Source organism: Macaca fascicularis, chromosome 1 (assembly GCF_037993035.2).
Source record: "Macaca fascicularis isolate 582-1 chromosome 1, T2T-MFA8v1.1".
NCBI lineage: Eukaryota > Metazoa > Chordata > Mammalia > Primates > Cercopithecidae > Macaca > Macaca fascicularis.
In genome coordinates, this window is record NC_088375.1 from 31,016,775 (window position 1) to 31,035,457 (window position 18,683).

The 18,683-nt window shown below is 41.1% G+C and overlaps 1 protein-coding gene and 1 pseudogene across 10 annotated transcripts in view; both read right to left on the reverse strand.

Annotated features, from left to right (window-relative positions):
- TNFSF4 (TNF superfamily member 4) overlaps positions 1-18,683 on the reverse strand; it is a 277,633-nt gene that overhangs the window by 226,378 nt on the left and 32,572 nt on the right. Inside the window, exon 5 of one of the 10 annotated variants that reach the window (XM_074014541.1) lies at positions 1-18,683. This exon is cut by the window's right edge and continues 25,988 nt beyond it. The exons of the other annotated variants lie outside the window; for them this stretch is intronic. The gene's annotated coding sequence lies outside the window, so the exon portion shown is untranslated. 10 annotated transcript variants of the gene reach the window in all.
- The window catches only part of LOC107128902 (T-complex protein 1 subunit alpha pseudogene), a 96,865-nt pseudogene that overhangs the window by 45,610 nt on the left and 32,572 nt on the right, over positions 1-18,683 (reverse strand).

Sequence of the window (18,683 nt, forward strand, 5' to 3'; positions counted from 1 at the left end):
CCAGTAACTGCTGATCAGGCTGAGGCTGAGAAGATGGCACATTCCAAGCAGTGGGGGCAACAGCAAGCAAAGGTGCAGACTTCAAACAACAAAGCGTGTGCAGAGGACGGGGATCAGTTCCCTTCTCCTTCGGAAAACCAGCCAATTACTAAGAAATGTAAAGTTACTGGAATGACGGAACACCCATCTGTGGGCCCCTGCACGAGGAAGTAGAAATGCAAGACTTCTCCCATCTTCAACCAGCAGCAGCAAGACGGTGGCCACCACCAGATGAGAGAGTTGATGTCATGGAGAAAGGAGGTTTGTCAGCTTCATATGTAACCACTGAAGAGATGTTACATGTTAAATATATATATATATCGCTCTGTCGCCCAGGCTGGAGAGCAGTGGTGCAATCTCAGCTCACTGCAACCTCCACCTCCTGGGTTCAAGCGATTCTCCTGCCTCAGTCTCCCTACATGTTATATCTTAATTATTAATATTACTTGCAAAGAAATTCATTCTCACCAATACATGGGGCTTTCACATTGATCCTCATAAGCACCCTCCCTAAATCTAAAATAATAGATTCCCACCTTAAATATGAGAAAATGGATTTCCAAAGGGATTAAAGGATTTTTCTCAAAATTATATAGCCAATAACAAGAAGAGTAGAAGTTGATCTTCAATGTTGTGCATTATTTTATTCCCCTTCTTTTCCACCTCTTTAATGAAAACACAGCCTTCAAGACCCTGCTTGAATCCCACCTCCTCTGCAAAGCTCTCCCTCCCTCCCCCACAGCACATGACATAGAGTCTTTCCTATACCAAGTATGCAATAACAGTGTGATGACTGGTGATGATGATCAGGTGGCAACTGTCAGCCTGTGTGGGTGCCTTGTGACCACTGGATAAAGGGGAAACTGCAGTGGTCTGGACTCAGGAATGAAGTCCCCTAGGAAGGACTAGGCTTTGAGCCAGGTCTTAAAGAAATTGGTAGCTGGGAACTGGTGGAAGCATGTGGGGTAGGAAGGAGAACATCCCACAGGTGATGGAGAAGTAACAATTTGTACAAAGACACAGAAGCAAAGTGCACCAAAACTATGCCTATCTTCTATGTCTCTGGCTTTAATATTATCCTTGGCAAATCCTTTATAATTAGAGAATATCTTCATCTGTTTAGGCCACTATAACAGAATACCTGAGACTGGGTCATTTGTAAACAATAAAAAATTTATTTCTCACAGTTCTGGAGGCTGGGAAGTCCAAGATCAAGGTGCCAGCAGGTTTGGTGGCTGGAAAGGGCCTGCTCTCTGCTTCCAAGGAGGTACCTTAAACACTGTGTCCTGACATGGTGGGAGGGACAGAAGGGCAAAAAGGGGGGTGAATGCTATATCCTCATGGCAGAAGAACAGAAAAGAACAAACACTCCCTCAAGCTCTTTTGTAAGGACCCTAATTCCATCCAGGAAGGCTCTGCTCTCAGGACTTAGGCCTGTCGTCTTAATACTATCACAATGGTGATTAAGTTTTAACATGATCTTGGGGAAACACATTCAGACCACACCGGAAAGAAATAGACAATTCTGGACAAAGTATTTTTACTTTACTTGCTTCTTTAGTCCACACGTATTTTGAGTGCCTCTCATGGGCAAGACTCTATGGGAGGCATAAAGATGAATCAAACACAGCTCTTTCCTCATGGACAATGTATTCACTAAAAGAGGAAGACCTATGCGTAACTATCTATAATGAAAGGCACAAATTGGAAATAGCCATAAACAAGCTATGAGCTGCTGCTAGTGTTTATCACTTCAAAGTAGGGATCTTAAGAGGAGAATCTTTTCCCAAACATAATCATGCTACAAACAGTTGTCAATGTCTTTTATTCTCCTGGGATAACCAGGAGGTCATTATATTAAAGAAGAATAGATGGTATCACAGCTTGGATGATACAAGCCTCAAATAAAGTGGTTTTATATGACAGTGGAGGAGTAATGATTGCAATTAGAAATAGAAAGCAAGAGGACTATTTTATTTACTTTAGGTGGTACTTAGTAAACGAGGAACTGAGCTTCTACAGCAGGTATTAGCAAGATATGGCCTGTGAGATTTGGCTACTGCTGTTTTTGAATTAATAAAGTTTGTTTGAAACACACACAAAAAAAACAAACAAACAAACAAAACAAAGTAGGGATCTTTGTGGGCCAGTGGGCCCAATGTGATTCTATGAGTTCTTATGAAAGGCGTGCGATAAAGTCAGAGAGAAACTGGCTGTTCCCTTCCTAGAAGCAATGCTGTTGGTGCTGGATTTTCAAGGGTACAATTTTCATGGCTTAGACAGGTTCTGGGCCATTCTAGGCAGAGGGAACCACATGAGAAAAGATATAAAGGAGGAAAAGTTCCAGGTCCAGCAAAAAAGAGTGAGGAATTTAGTTTTACTGCAACATTAAGATAAAAATAAAAGAATGGAAAACAAAGTTGCAAACGTGGATGAAACCGGGTCAAACAGTGGAAAGAATATGAAACTTTGAATTCCTAAAACAGAATTCCAGTTCTGCCACTTACTGTCTACATGACCTCAGGCAAATTACTTAAATCCTCTGAGCCTCAGTTGCTTCATCTGAAGAATGGGATCAGACAGGTGGATTTTCAGGCATGCAATAAGGTGGCACCCCTTCAATCAGAGATTCTTTAAATATTTCTTATTCTTTAAATAATCATGTTTTTTAAAGGAGAGGCTGAGCACTGAGTCAGGCAATGACTCCTAGCCTTTCCTCCACTGTCCCAGGAAGTGTCAATATTCCACCCAGCCACACAGGACCCTGCGGCTAATCCGAGTCCTCTCCTTTCTTTGAAACGCATACAAAAGTTTCTAGTGGATTTGATTCAATGATGTCTTGGTATTTTTTTGTAGGTTGTAAATATGAACGTCTGCCCTCTGGCTTGCACTTGGCTCAGTGCAGCTCAGGGAGTAGGTTTGAGGGTTAAGGGTATTACTTACTCAGAGTGCTCCATAAGAATAGCTGCTTCTGTGTGACCCTTGACAGCAGAGGAAAAACAAGCCATGGAGACTGGCTAGGGGGTCATTTAGAAAGACTATTTCATAATCCATAAAAAGCCACTCGAGGCCTGAAATAAGAGAACAGCACTGGGAATAGGGAAGAAAGGATAGATTGAAAAGCTCCCATGGAAATGGAATCCCCAGGATTTAGCAAATAATTGTATGTTAGATGAGGTAAAGAATGAGGTTGAAATCTGGCTCTAGGAAGACGGCAAAGCCATTAACACAACTAGTGATATGGGGAAGAAGAGCAGATTTAGAAACGAAGTCAATGAATCTGTTTGGGACACAGTTGGAGGAGCCAGCAATCACAAAAACAGACAGAAAAGGACATCAGGCAGGTAAAAATTCAGCCCTGTTCAAGAAAGAAACATGATAGAGTAAATGATTAATGCACACACAGTCTGTGTGTGTTTCAGGTGGTTCTATGAACTAGAGTGAGGAGGCTGAGCCTGGACACTGTGACCAAACCATGGACTGTTCCCATATTCTACAACTTGCATTCACTCCTCGTAAACCTCTTGATGAATTTTTCACACATTCTGGCCTCAGTTATATGGATATGGTCCCCAAAAGATGTGAATGACCTTACTGGGGCAAGAGAACTCCTTCTCTCCTCTGTTGAGGTTTGAGTCTTCAAAATGAACTAATAGAGAGATTAACTGGAGAAAAGGCATATAGACTTATCAAGGGCATGGGGCATCACAGGAAAGTGAGTACCCAATAACCCAATGTGCTGTAGCAATAGAAGTTTATATACTCAGATAATAACCTGGAACAAACTTCCTCTGGGCTCTGGGTGTGGCGTCAACTCTAACCTTCCTTCCTGCAAGTCAGTCCCACCTGTTTGATGAGATTATAGGGAGTGGGGCTCAAGTCAGTTGCTTCCTTCTGGAGGAGCTTCCCTTAGTCAGATATAGCAACTTTAGAAAAAGTCCCTCCCTCTGCTTCAGGAGAGGCAGAAAGGCAGGAGACAGCAGGCAGGAGGTGGTCACAGACACCTTGATTCCATGGCTGCTGCTTTAGTTCAAAACACTCAGCATGTCAAAATGCCATACTTACGAGTGTTGTTTTCTGAGCTTGAACATTCTAATCCCCAGAACCTGTAAATGTGCTGCTTTACATGGTCAAAGGGACTTTACAACTATGATTAAATAAAGGACTTTTAAATGGAGAGATTATTTAGATTATTCAGTGGGCCCAATGTAATCCCATGGGTTCATTTTTTTAATTTTTATTTTACTTTGAGACAGGTTCTTGCTCTGTCACCCAGGCTAGAGTGCAGTGACACAACACAGCTCACTGCAGCCTCAACCTCCCAGCCTCAAGCAATTCTCCCACCTCAGTCCCCTGAGTAGCTGGGACTACAGGTGCACACTACCACACCCAGCTGATTTTCTCCTTTTTTTGTAGAGACAAGGTCTTGCTATGTTGCCAGGGCTGCTCTCAAACTCCTGGTCTCAAATGATCCTCCTGCATCAGCCTCCCAAAGTGTGAGGATTACAGGGGTGAGCCACTGCGCCCAACTCCCATGGGTTCTTACAAGGGGGATGCAAGACAGTCACAGAGAGACAGACTAGAAGATGCTACACTGTAGGCTCCGAAGACGAAGAAAAACACCATGCAGAAGGAACACAGCCCTCCTGACGCCTTGATTATAGCCCTGTGAAACCCAATTTGGACTTGTCACCTTCAGAACTATATGATCATAAATTCGTATTGTTTAAGCCACTACATTTGTAGTAATTTGTCATAGCACCCACAAAAAATCAATACAATAGTCATAGCGAATGGCCTGGGTCTCATGGTCAATGGATTAGCGCTTGAAACGTTAAAGGCTGTGGACAGATAACCTTTGAGAATAACTGATGGTTAGTCTACAGCTGTGGTTCTCAACCAGGGATGATTTTGCCCTACCCTCCTAAAGGATATTTGGCAATGTCTGGAGATACTTTTGATTGTCACAACTGGGGAGTGGCTGCTACTGGTATCTAGTGGGTAGAGACCAGGATGCTGCTAAACATCCCACAAAGCATGGGAGAGTCCCCCCACCTCCCCAACCAACAAAGAATTACCTGGTAGAAAACTTCAATAGTGATCAAGTCAAGACACCCTGTCTTACAGACTGCAACTAAGTTCAGAAACTACACTGACAGTATAAAGAATATCATGGGGAAAAAAGAGAGACATGGGATTTTTCTACCATGTATGAAATTGTTTTGACAGAAAAATGAAACCTGACTCTGATCAAGTCTCTAGAGTTAACTACAATCATGCATCCCTTAACAACAGCAATATATTCTGAGAAATGTGTTGTTAGGTGATTCCATTGCGTAAACATCACAGAGTGCACTTACACAACCTGGATGGTATAATCTACCACACACCTAGGCTATATGGTGTAGTCTATTGCTCCTAGCTACAAACCTGTACAGCATGTTACTGTACTGAAAACTGCAGGCAACTGTAGCACAATAGTATGTATCACAACATATCTAAACATAGAAAAGGTAATGTGTTGTGCTACCATGTTACAATGGCTATGTAACTAAGCAATGGGAATCTTTCAACTCCATTATAATCTTTTTTTTTTTTTTTTTTTTAGATAGAATCTTCCTCTGTTGCCCAAGCTGGAGTGGTGTGATCTTGGCTCACTGCAACCTTCACCTCCCAGGTTCAAGAGATTCTCCTGCCTCAGCCTCCCAAGTAGCTGGGATTACAGGCACCCGCCACCACCCCCAGCTAATTTTTCTATTTTAGTAAAGACGGTGTTTTGCCATGTTAGCCAGGCTGGTCTCGAACTCCTGGCATCAAGTGATCCACCCACCTCGGCCTCCCAAAACACTGGGATTACAGGCATGAGCCACCGTGTCCGACCTCTATTATAATCTTATGGGACTACCATCCATAATGCTTCATCGTTGACAGAAATTTCGTTATGAGGGGCATGACTGTACTAATTTACAGGAAACAGAAAATGGAGGACACTGTTATATAGGACCACAGACATCCAATCCATAAAAATCTACAGGACAAAGTACTCAGTTTTTCAACTGATTGCCTGGATAACAAAACAGAGAGGGACATGGAAGGGGAATCTATGGAATAAAAGATTTAAGAGAAAAAGGAACCAATTACAATACGTGCAGCTGACTTTTATCTTAATTCAAACAAATAAGCTGTAAAAAATGTGCATATGCATTTGAGATAATTATAAATTTAAATACTGACTAGTTTATGATATTAATGAATTATTGCTAATGTTAGGTGAATTTATTGTTTTGGGGTTACTTTTTAAAAAGAAATTATTATCTCTAGAACTACATACTGAAATATTTACAGATGAAATAACATATCAGCTGGGCGCAGTGGCTCACACCCGTAATTCCAGCACTTTAGGAGGCCAAGGCAGGAGGATCACCTGAGGTCAGGAATTTGAGACCAGCCTGGTCAAATGTAGATATGGTAAAACCCCATATCTACTAAAAATACGAAACTTGTGGCCGGGCATGGTGGCAGGTGCCTGTAATCCCAGCGATTCGGGAGGCTGAGGCAGGAGAATCAATTGAATCCGGGAAGCGGAGGTTGCAGTGAGCTGAGACTGTGCCACTGCACTCCAGCCTGGGTGACAGAGCAAGACTCTGTCTAGGAAAAAAAAAAAAAGAAAGAAAGAAAAGAAAGAAAAAGGAAGGAAGGAAGGAAGGAAGGAAGGAAGGAAGGAAGGAAGGAAGGAAGGAAGGGAAGGAGGGAGGGAGGGAGGGAAGGAGGGAGGGAGGAAGGAAAGAAAGATCAAATTTGCTCCAAAATAATACAGGAGAGAGGATGTGTGCAAAACAAGATCAGGCCACATGCTGCTAATTGTTAAAGCTGGACAAAAAGCACATGGGGACTTACTACGCTATTAAGTCTACTTTTATATATCTTTAAATTTTTTTATGTTAAAACATTTCTTTATAAAAAAGAGTATTATGAAAATATCTGGTTGCTACGAAAAATGATTATTTTTTCAAAAGAGAGAAAAGACTGGCCCCCCTCTTTCCTGTATTTCCTCACCTCTCCAAAGAATCTGTTCACATTTGTCACACTTAGACACGTACTCCCGACCCAAACAGAAAAGCAAAAGTAACCAGAATTCTCATAGCATCTGTTAGGTGCTAAGTAAGTAGAAAAAGTTCTAGTTTAAAATGTGTGGCATTCACTTGTGAAGACAGAAGCTGAGAGGGGACCCCGTCCTTTGTTAGATACTGCTCTGCTCATTCTCCATGGCTCTTGGAAACAAGAGCCCAAAGAGAAACTGGTCCTCAAGAGACAGAGCCAAGACTGAGCACAGGCTGCGCCACAACCTCCACCAGCTCTGAGGGAAAGACCATGCGGGGGTCTGCACCTACGAATGGCAGCACCCAGCACGGTGCCTGCCGTGTGGTGGCGCTCTATAAATGTTGGAGAAAGGAGAGAGGAAGTTGATTTAGTGGGTTTAGTTTTTAAGTGGGTCTGAATAAAAAGTGAGCTTTTGCAATATCCTCTAATCCTCCTCAAATATCCTTGCAGTAGAAGGAAAAGTTAAGTGAGAATGTAATTGCCAAGACTCCTTAAAGTGACATTGGTCACAGCAAATGTAGCAGCTTCCTGTCTTAGTAAGAACTTTCGGGACGTGCTGGGCTGACGCTGTCAGCTGCTGCTTTGTAAAAATAAGCCCTATAATTAGATAGCTACTCCTTAGGAAGCCCACTCAAGTGCTATCCTTTATTTTTAACCTTTATCACAGTCCTCAAAATAGACTCTGCAGGGCCTCGCCCACAGCTGCCGAGTCAAACCCCAGCCGGCTCCACCCTTCCTGCTCCCGGCTGCATTCCGCTAAAAAAAGAGCCGCGGGCTCCCTACGCAATGGAACGCAGGGTCTGAGCACACAGACGGTTGCAGGGAATCTAATACCCCGGCGGCACTAAGAACAGCTGCGCCAAATTTGAATCTTCTTTATTTACTCAGCCAGGCAGCTAACACATATAGATAACATTTTGTTTCATCTTGAATGCACAGAATTCACAACTGCTTTCTTAGCTCGGTCCTGTTGCTCAACAATCCTTTTTCACACGTGAATGTTTAATGTAAACCAGTCTTCCACTTTCTCTGTAGCAAGTGATACTATGAACCTGTTGGCATAGTTAGTTGAGACAATAAACATTTATAATCATGTGGGTCAGGAGTGGGAATGCCAGAGGAATGCTTAGAGCAAAGTCAAGGAAAGGTATTATAGGGCCAAGGGATGTAATGGGGATTTCATTATATTTTGTTGCTTTCTTTTTTGTTGCTTATAACTTGGTATTCACATTCCCTAACAGATTCTTTGAAAAAGTCTGTGCATAGCAAATAGGGCTCCATTTAAATGGACACATTAGGATGAAGGGTCTATAGAGTTGTTCACTGCAGGAATTAATGTCATACTCTGTCTGTACAAATAATTGTATTAGGTGACAGGCAATACCAACGTTTATATAATTTGTGCTATATACAGCAGATGTAACTCAGAGGCCATGTACTTAATCCTAGAAAAAATCTCAGCGTTAAGACACTGTTCCCTCAGTGTCCACAGATCCCACAAACCCTTTGCATTCTAATTAAAGCTCTGCTGGGCTTAAGGCTAATTGGTAATAAAACCCAGGCTAAAGCCTTTCTGTGAAAGAAAGAATCCATTTGTCATGCAAATAAGCGCCTCCAAAGTGCTAAATTTGAATTTTGAATGTTCACCTGTTATCTTAACATTTCTTAGAATGTGGGTCAGCCAGCAATTGCTAGATCATTCTTCCAGTTTTCCTCATTGCCATCCTTCAAAGAGCTAAAGAGCATGTTATTTGTATTGTTAAATCAGTATTTTGTTGTTGTAGACCTAAAGTAAATGAATCACTGTAGTTGTCTTTGGTTTTCTTTGGAGAATGCTTTTACATTCTAAATATTTTCCAATTACAATAATTTCTTTGAGAAAATTTGACAGTTTCCTTAAATAATAACCTTCAGGTTAGGCTTGAAATTCAAAAGTATGGCGGTTCCTTCCTAGTGAAGGTCCTTAAAGGTCTTTACACTCCGTTCTTGAGGAACTTGCTAGCCACTAGAGGGCGCTCTCAGCACACCGGGACGGGATTTGTTAGTTGCACAGAATTAAGAGCCATGAGCTGATTGTTGGGCTTTGGGCCCTGCTCGGGGCCCAAAATCAGCCTGCAGAGAGAAGCCACCTCCGAGAGCCTGCATTGGCTCTCAGCTGCAAAGTGCCAATTCATCTGCCTTCAGTGAACCAACTGAGCAAACCTGCTAAAAAGATTATTTTTTACTCATTTCTGAATAAAATATTTCATGGTCAACAATTGTTTGTACATAAACTACCTTGCCTGCTGTCCTTCATTGACATTCCAGGGTCTCCAGAGGCATGGAATACAATGCATGTTCAGGACTGCGACCTGATGGTGATGTGTACTGAAGTTGAGTGTTGGATTTCGATCTTGGCCAAATGGTGGCTCCTTGGTGACAGGTCATGTGCTTACTTCCTCAGCAGACAAGTTCTCCTCCAGCCTCACTTGTGACCCATGATGTATCATGAACACAGGCTGGTGTTGAAGCTCAGTATGTAGCCCCCTTGGCTAGAACACATATTTGATAACAGTAGCAAAGAGAAATCAGCAGAGTGTAGCAATGCCCTGAGAGGTCCTAAAAGAACTCGGTGAAGGAAGCCATGAGGGTTGACAACTAATACCTAATGGCTAAGACCTAAGAGGGTAGAAGAAGAAGAGGTCCTCCACAATTAGCATTTGGCACGTAATAATGTGAAGCAAGACACATCACTTCCTAGTAATACGCTATAAACAGGTGATGATAAAGGGCGAGGGGTTGTTCCGCAATGAGAAATCCAGTCCAAACCCAGAGACCAGCTCACAGCCACCCAGCTGAGTCCAAAACAACTAGATCTTTGTTAGACAATTGCCATCCAAGCCAGAGTGTTATGAAATGAATTGTGTACCTCTACCCTTCAAGTTTATGTTTAAGTCCTAATCCCCAGTGTATTTGTATTTAGAGACAGGGCCTTTACAGAAATAATTAAAGATAAATGAGATCATAAGGGTAGGGTCCTAATCCAGTAGAACTGGTGACCTTATAGAAAGAGAACAAGACACCAAAGATCTCTCTCCACAAACACACACAGAAGAAAGGCCTCGTTTATGTGAGCACAGTGAGAAGGTTGCCTTACTAGAAACCAACCCTGCGGCACCCTGATCTTGGACTTCCAGACTCTAAAACTGTAAGAAAATAATGTCTGTTGTTTAAGCCACCAGTCTGTGTACATTCTTATGGCAACCCAAGCAGACTAATAAACAATAAGTTATGGCAACACTGACAAAATTCTTGAGGGATCTTTGAGGAATACAGAACTCTCCTGAAAAAAAAAAAAATGGAGCATTAAAAACTAGTTTTAGGTGTTTCACCTATAATCTACCTTGTTCATGTAAAAACGATAGCAATTTCTTGGGTAAATTTTGTGCAAATATCCCATTTCATCAAATCGAAGAGACCAATGCTTATAAGGCATTACTGTATTTGCTATTAAGAAAAGAAAACAGTGACAATTGTTATACTCCATGTATTGTGAGACAGTCTTTATTTCAAAGATGGTAAAATGTGAAAATGTATATGTATGTACATATATACACATATACGTAACATATACATCTTAGCATTGATTGATAAGATTAACTCAATGTTTATTGACCCATTTGCCAGGAACTTTTTGCCTATACTAGACACTGGGAAAATAAAAATAAGCAAACAAGATGTCAAGTCTCAGGAGTACTAACTCACTAACCCTTTGAAGGCACAGAAATATAAATGTACTGTGGCAATCCCCAAGGATCCTGGTATTATGCTGCCCTTTTAGGCCATCTAAAGTAGTCATAATAAGGAGTGTTGCCTCAAGTGCCCCAAACACAGTGTGCTCTTAGTCTGAAATTTACTCATATACAGACTTGCAGTATAGTCTTAAGGGTGGTAGCTAGGTACAATAATTCTATCCCCGAACAAGGAATAAATAAATAAGTAAACAAACATCTCTTAAGAAATTGACTCTGGGCCAGGCAAGATGGTTCACGCCTGTAATCCCAGCACTTTGGGAGGTCAGGGTGGGTGGAACTCTTGAGTCCAGGAGTTCCAAACCAGGCTGGGCAACATAGTGAAACCCTATCTCTACAAAAAATAATAATAATAAAATACCTGCGTATGGTGGCATGCACCTGTAGACCCAGCTACTGGGGAGGCTGAGGTGGGAGGATCACCTGAGCCTGGGGAGGTCAAGGCTGCAGTAAGCTATGATCATGCCTCTGCACCCCAGCCTGGGCAACAAAGTGAGACTTCGTCTCAAAAATAAAATAAAAGAAACTGACTCTGACTCAACTCTTGATCCACCACAAAGACTTCCAAGTTGTTATGGGTTGAATTTTGTCCCCCCAAAATTCATATATTGAAGTCCTATCTCCCCAGTACCTCCAAATATGGCCTTATTTGGAAACAGCGTTGTTGCAGATGTAGTCAGTTAAGATGAGATTGTATTTGAATAAAATAGCCCCTAATTCAGTAAGACTGGTGTCCTCATAAGGGGAAATCTGGACACAGGCATATGTAAAAGGAGAATGCCATATGAAGACGAGTTATGCTGCCACAAGCTATGGAATGCCAAAGATTGCCAGCAAGCCACCCAAAGCTAAGGGAGAGACATGAAACAGACTCTCCCTCACATCCATCAGAAGAAGCCAACCCGGCTGACACTTGGCTGTCACACCTCTAGCCACCAGAATCATGAGACAGAGTCTTCTGCAGTGTCATCGGCTCAGTTTGTGGTATTTTCTTACAGCATCCCTAGAAAACTAATGCACAATTGTTTCAAATTACTTTACCTTCCCTTGTATTTTCTTGCCTTGTATCTAATTAGGATATTACAAGTGCATGGTAACTGTTCTTATGATGATGTAGTTGCTTTTTTGTCCCTACTGTACCTCATACAATTGATCCTGCAGCATTTTCTAAACTTCTTTTTACACAAAAGATCACTTAGGAGACCTGGCAGAAAAGTGAGCAAGTGAGACTGGTAAGTGAGCAATCAATGGGTGAGCTGCAACAAAATAAAGATATTGTGATGCAGCCAATTTGACCATTAACTTTCACCTTTTTCATCACCAAGTGCCAAATCAGAAGAAGATGCCAGTGAGGCATAGCACTGGAGTGGAGTGAACGATGGGGTGCAAACAGACGAGAGTTCATGGATGTGCTGGGGAATGTGTTATCCACATTACTTGGTAGTTTTCTAAGTTATCACTTAACATTTGGGAGATTTGAGGGTCATGAAGTGGGAACGGCTACAAAAGTGTGCAAGGTATTCGATGCCATGGAGACCCAATGCCAGCAAAGGCATTCCTCTGCAGAGGCTGGAACCATAATACCATCTGGGTAACTGAGATACAGTATCTAAAGAGAATGGTGAGCATAGCTGTGGATCACGCAGGATTTTAGTTGAGGAAATCTGATTTGGCAAAGAGAAGAATATCCAGGGAAATTCTCAGTGTCAGATGTGCTCTTGACTGGGACAGCAATCTAATGCCCCATGGGACAAAATAGTGAAACACCAAAGAAAGAAAGAGGATCATAGCCAAACGGCCTAGGATTCATCTCTGGTGAAAAACTGGAGTGCTGGGCATGAATAATACTGAGGTTCCACCTATGAGCTGGCCCATGAAAACAGGACAGGGGCAACCAATGGAAGGCTGAGGGGACTGCTGCAACTCTCAGCTTCATGGTCACTCATGGCCACGTCTAGTAGTCCTGATCCTATCTCGCTGGTAAGCAGTAAAACCAAGCCTTTTGGACAATGGCATCAAAAACCCCTATGTAGATGGACCCAGAAAGTGATAGGAGACAGGCTTTACCTACTAGAGATACTCATCAACACATATGACCCAGAGAGCTGGAAAAGAACAAAAGGGGCAAATAAGAACATTCTAAAACTTACTAAATAACTGAGCTATTTATTAGTTTATGCTTTGGACTGAATTGTGTCCTCCCAAAGTTCATGTGTTGCACTCCTAACCCCCAGGGTGGCTGTATGTGGTGTAAGGATGTAACTGATGTTAAATGGGATCGTAAAGGTGGACCCCAATGCAATAGGATTAGTGTCCTTAGAAGAGGAGACACCAGCGAGCTTACTCCCTCTCCCCGCTGCGTGAGCACACATCTGCAAGGCAGGAAGGAACCCTCACTAGGAACTAACTGGCCAATACCTTGATCTTGAACCTCTTAGCATCCAAACCTGTGAAAAAATACATTTCTATTTCTGTTGTGTAAAACACCTTGCCTATGGTATTTTGTTATGGCAGCCCAAGCCCAGTATGCAATCAATTTTAAAATTTCTTATTAATAGCTACATTCAATAAAAGTTAATCTACCGTTGAGGAAAGTTTTTTAAAGGTTAATAGTTGCTTATGAAAGAAAAACTATAGTCAATTATTTGTTGCATCCTACCTTTAATATGAGACATAAAAGCTTTACCTATGAATGCCATTTAGCGTCCTTTTCCTCATTTTCAAAGTAGTTTATTGTTCAGAAAACAGAAAAGAAAACCTAGTACACATCCCTACCTGTTTCTCAGGAAATATTCTCGGAAGTAGAATTACTAAGTTGAAGACTATGCGTATTTCAAAGCTACTGGATATATATTTCCAAAGTATCCACCAAAAAGGTTGAACCAATTTACACTCCACAAAGGAGCAGAGGAGAACATCTATTCCCATGTACTCATGTCACCTCTGAATTTCATTTTAAATTTTATGTCTTAGTTTGTTATCTCCCAGAAGCAGACACTGAGACAAGGATTCAAGTGCAGGAAGTTTATCTGAGTAATACAGAAATAGGGATGGATATGGGTAAGTGGTAACCAGAAGCAAAGGCAGCCAATAAAGGGTACATTACTAAGCCACCTATCGCAGTGGGCAACTGGAACTTAATCTTGCAGAGAAATTCTGGGCAATAATACAAAATGCCCCCGCATTATCCCACCTAAAGGGCTATGGTCTTACATGACAACTCCAAGAGTCATTAAGTGAGAGCTACTGTTTTGTTTTGCTTTGTTTTATTTTGTTTAAGATGGAGTCTCACTCTGTCACCCAGGCTGGAGTGCAGTGGCACAATCTTGGTTCACTGCAACCTCGGCCTCCCGGGTTCAAGTGACTCTCCTGCCTCAGCCTCCTGAGTCGCTGGAATTACAGGCACCTGCCACCGCACCCAGATAATTTTTGTAGTTTTAGTAGAGACAGGGTTTCACCATCTTGGCCAGGCTGGTCTTGAACTCCTGACCTCATGATCCACCCACTTCATCCTCCCAAAGTGCTGGGATTACAAGTTTGAGCCACTGCCAAGCAAGGGCTACTTAAGGAAAAGGCCACAGGGCCTTCAGCAGTTTTTTTTTTTTTTTTTTTAAAGCTCTCGGGCATGGAGTTGCAAATACCACACTTAGAAATCCACTGGGGAGCACTGAAATGTCCAGAAATGTGTCCTGGCACTGATGGCATCTGCTACACTTTGTCAATTTGATAGGGATAAAATGATAGGTTTCTGTGTAGTGAAGAATTAACTTAGGGCTTTTGGCTACTGGGAGGTGATCTCCATGCCCCTGGAATGCCCAGCGTGTTATGAGTGTCTTTGTTGGCCTGAGGGCTTTGGCCACCAGTCTAGAGATGTGATTTATGGTGAGGGCTTTGACCCTGTGGACATCAGAGGCTCAGGTGAGCATCGCTGGTTGGCAGTACTCTGTGTGTATTGTCACATATCGTGACCAAGAGGTAACACAATCCATGACTCTGTAGAGAGAGGAAGATAGGAAGCTCTGTGCATGGACCCCTCCAGGCTCTGCCCTATGTCGCTTCCCTCTGCTGATTGTATTATCTGTGTCCTTTCGTTATAATAAAATTGTAAGCATAATAAAAGTGCTTTCCTGGGTTCTGTGTGTCATTCTTGTGAATTACCCAAACTGAGGGTGGCCACAGAGAAGGTCTCTCGGCTTTTTTTTTTAAGTATTTTAACTTTGTTAACTTTTGTGCTTGTAAATAGCTTATTATTAATTATTTGCTTATTAATTTAGTTTGTGGTAGCTTTAAGTTACTTTATAATCAGTTCTATCAGTTTTTTCCTTTATTGCTTTTGTGTACTTACAAAGGTCTTTCTCACTACAAAATTATATAGGCATTCAGCTTTATTTTCAAGTTTTTTAGTGTCATTCTCCCCATCTAACTAATTCCATTTGGAATTTGTGTTCTTGTACTCTTTTAGGTAAAAATCTATTTTTACTTTTTCCCAAACTGTTTCTCAATTGAGCCAAAACCATCTTTTGCCTCACTGTATTTTTCTTCATTTTTATCACATGCTAAATTCCCACATACACTAGGGTTTATATGTGGTCACTCTATTCTGTTCCATCTATATACATTCCATCACTCGTCTTTAGTTTCTGTGGTTTATAATACATATTAATATCCCATTGCATACATTTTTCCTACTTATTGTTCCTATTCAAAATATTCTTGGTTTTCTTATTTATTCTTCCATCATAAAATTTTCTACACCCCAACAAAATGTTTTATTCAGAACATAAAAGAAAAATTAAAATCACATCATCAATTCCCATCACACCTGCCCCTCCCCAATAAAATCCTACTAGAATTTTTTATTGGAATTGCACTAAACTTAAATATTAATTTTGGGAAAATTTGTATACCTATAAAACTGAATATTTCCATGCAGGAACATGGTATGTCCCCCAGTAAAAACAAATACAAATACATTTTTATCCTAGTACTTATATATCTTTAATTAAACCCTGACTGAATTAGAGGGTATCTAGGTAGAAGACACACATTGTCTACCAAAGTCTACTATGGGTTAATTTTGTTTCAAAAACATTAAAACCTATAGATCACAAAAAAAAATATATAAACATTTTATAAATTGTTTTAAGTTGGCATCCTTCATACAGGTCTAGCAAGTTTCTTGTTAATTTCAAGGAAATAAGCATTTTTATGGCTCTTAATACACACTGATCCAGGAAATTTCCACTTCCATCAGCATCATATAAGACTGAATGGGTCTCCCTGAAAATTTGAGCTGATTAAAAAGTATCTCACTGTAGATTTGAAGTGTACTTCTTTGACCACATATATTTATCAGCTGGTTGTATTTTTTTTCTTTGTGGACTGTATCTTTTGCTTATTTTCTATACTTTGACTTACCAAGTAGAAGTATTTTTCTCAGTATGTCATTTACCTCTTAATTTTGTTTATTACATTTTCTGATATATAGAATTAAAAAGCTTTCCATACTTGCAAATCTATTCTTGGTGGTTTCTTCAGTGGCATTTATGTGAGTCTTATAATTCAAAGATCATGTAATATTTGTGTATATTTTCTTCTATTTATTTATATGTTCTACTTGTTTTATATCTCATTCTGAAGAAAGCTGAAAGATCAGTCTTATCCAAGCTCATTTGTAACAAGTATAGACTGAATAAAAGTCCAAGGTCATCTGCCTCCAAGTTCAGAGCTCTTTGCACAATTTTCATTTAGCATGTATCTTCAGGTACCCACCATGTGGCAAATAAATGAGGCTTCAAGAGTAACATAAAACACAACCCTCATCTAAAGGAGTGAAATAATTGCACCTATAAAACAATCTGAGGCTGCCCTACCCCATCAGTGCAAGCCGAGTGAGTGACAAGCTACATGTAGAGAGAGAAGAGCTCTGTACGCCAACAGTCAGAAGCTGTCACGGAAGGTAGATCTGAGTTCTGCAGATCCAGTCCTGGAGGAGTAGATTGAGTTCACTGTATCCCAGCTGAGCATCTCTCTTCAACTTTCACTGATGAAGACATTTCAGAACAAAGAGCTTCTTTCCTAATCAACCACACAGTACATGCAAACGTCTTACATTGTTACAGTCAACAGAACTCCTCGCTCCAATTATTTCATGATCAGTCTTGTACCCTCCTGTTTCTTTCTTCTGTTCTGCTATTTACTACCTCTAATGGTCAATTTGTAACGACTCAGCAGCACATAAAATTTTTCTCCTCCAGAATCCCAACATCTCAAAATTAGACTCTGCCATAGTGAGCACAGCTACTGTCCTGTGGATACCACACTAGCAGCCCAGCCTCTGCCCACCTGTAAAAGGGGTTAAGGGGGCACCAGTGGCTCCACCTTACTGACTCTTATCAGAGAGTCAATGCCCTGAGTGGCAGCCTGTGGCCTCAATCCTGCTATCCCTCAGGAGGGAAGGGACAATCGAAGGAAGGAAGAGAAGAAAGTTGTATGTGACAAGAAGCTAAATAACACCAAGTATTGCTGTAGGTGCCAGTCAGTGACACGAGGGACACAGGCTAAATCAACTGGAAAGGTCACTGAATCATTCTGCAGGTTTGCTGGTGACCAGAAGGCTGCACGATCCCTCCCCTGCTACTGCCACCAAACACAAAATTTGTAAACAATTCATCAAACCTACCCTCCTCCTGGGTGAGAAATACAGTTCTGTCCATGCCTAATTCCACCTTGCTTGAAGATGATGCTGTTCTTCCACACTATAGAAAACTGTATTATCTGACAGCAGAAGCTTCAAACCAGAATATAATTTTCATTCTGGTGGATAACTCATCCCCTTTCTTATTCATAGAAGAACCAAGCACTTTGGTCAAAGCAGTTAAATAAACATTAAATCAGTGAAGCCTCTTGTTGAATCATCTTTTCTCATTTTATTTGCTTGCATTGTGTGTTTCTCATACCAGCTCCTAAGTAGACTAAAAATAGGTTTATTTTTTAATAAGATGCAATCTCTAGACATTGTGAAATAAGACGTTCTCAATCTTCCTTAAAAACAATGAATGCAATCTGTAAGGCTTAAAATCCATCAAAGCAAAATACAGGCTATACATATTAATACAATCTAATATTAATTACTAAATTTCTAAATCTTTAGTTCTAAGTAATTTTGTCACAAGATGAAGATGTTTAAAATCCCAGTAGAAAATATTCTGATTGTCAAAAATAGACAATAAAGATGGAAATAAAAATAAAAGCTTAGAATATGATTGTTACTAAACCTCTGAGTGCAGTCAGAACAGGGGTAACCTCCTCTCAGGGCCTGTGCCCAAGGAAACCAAAACAGTTGAACTCCAACCACCACATTCACCCCAAAGCCCGACAGCCTCTTCATCTTCCATTCCACAGTCCAGTTTTTTCTCCTATCCACCCTCTCCAAACTTTTCCTCCCTACTTGCTTCTTTTACTTCCCACCCTTTTCTTCTTTTTCATCCCTTTTCCTCTCCCCTCTCTTTTCTTTTCCTATTTTCTACCTCAATCTCATTTCCTCCCCTTCCTTATAGCTCCCCTCCCTTACCATTAAAATTAAGTCTAGGCTGGGCGCAGTGGCTCAAGCCCTATAACCCCAGCACTTTGGGAGGGCGAGGTCGGCAGATTGCCTAAGCTCAAGTTTGAGACCAGCCTGGCCAACATCGTGAAACCCTATCTCTACTAAAAATACAAAAAAATTAGCCGGGCATGATGGTGTGTGCCTGT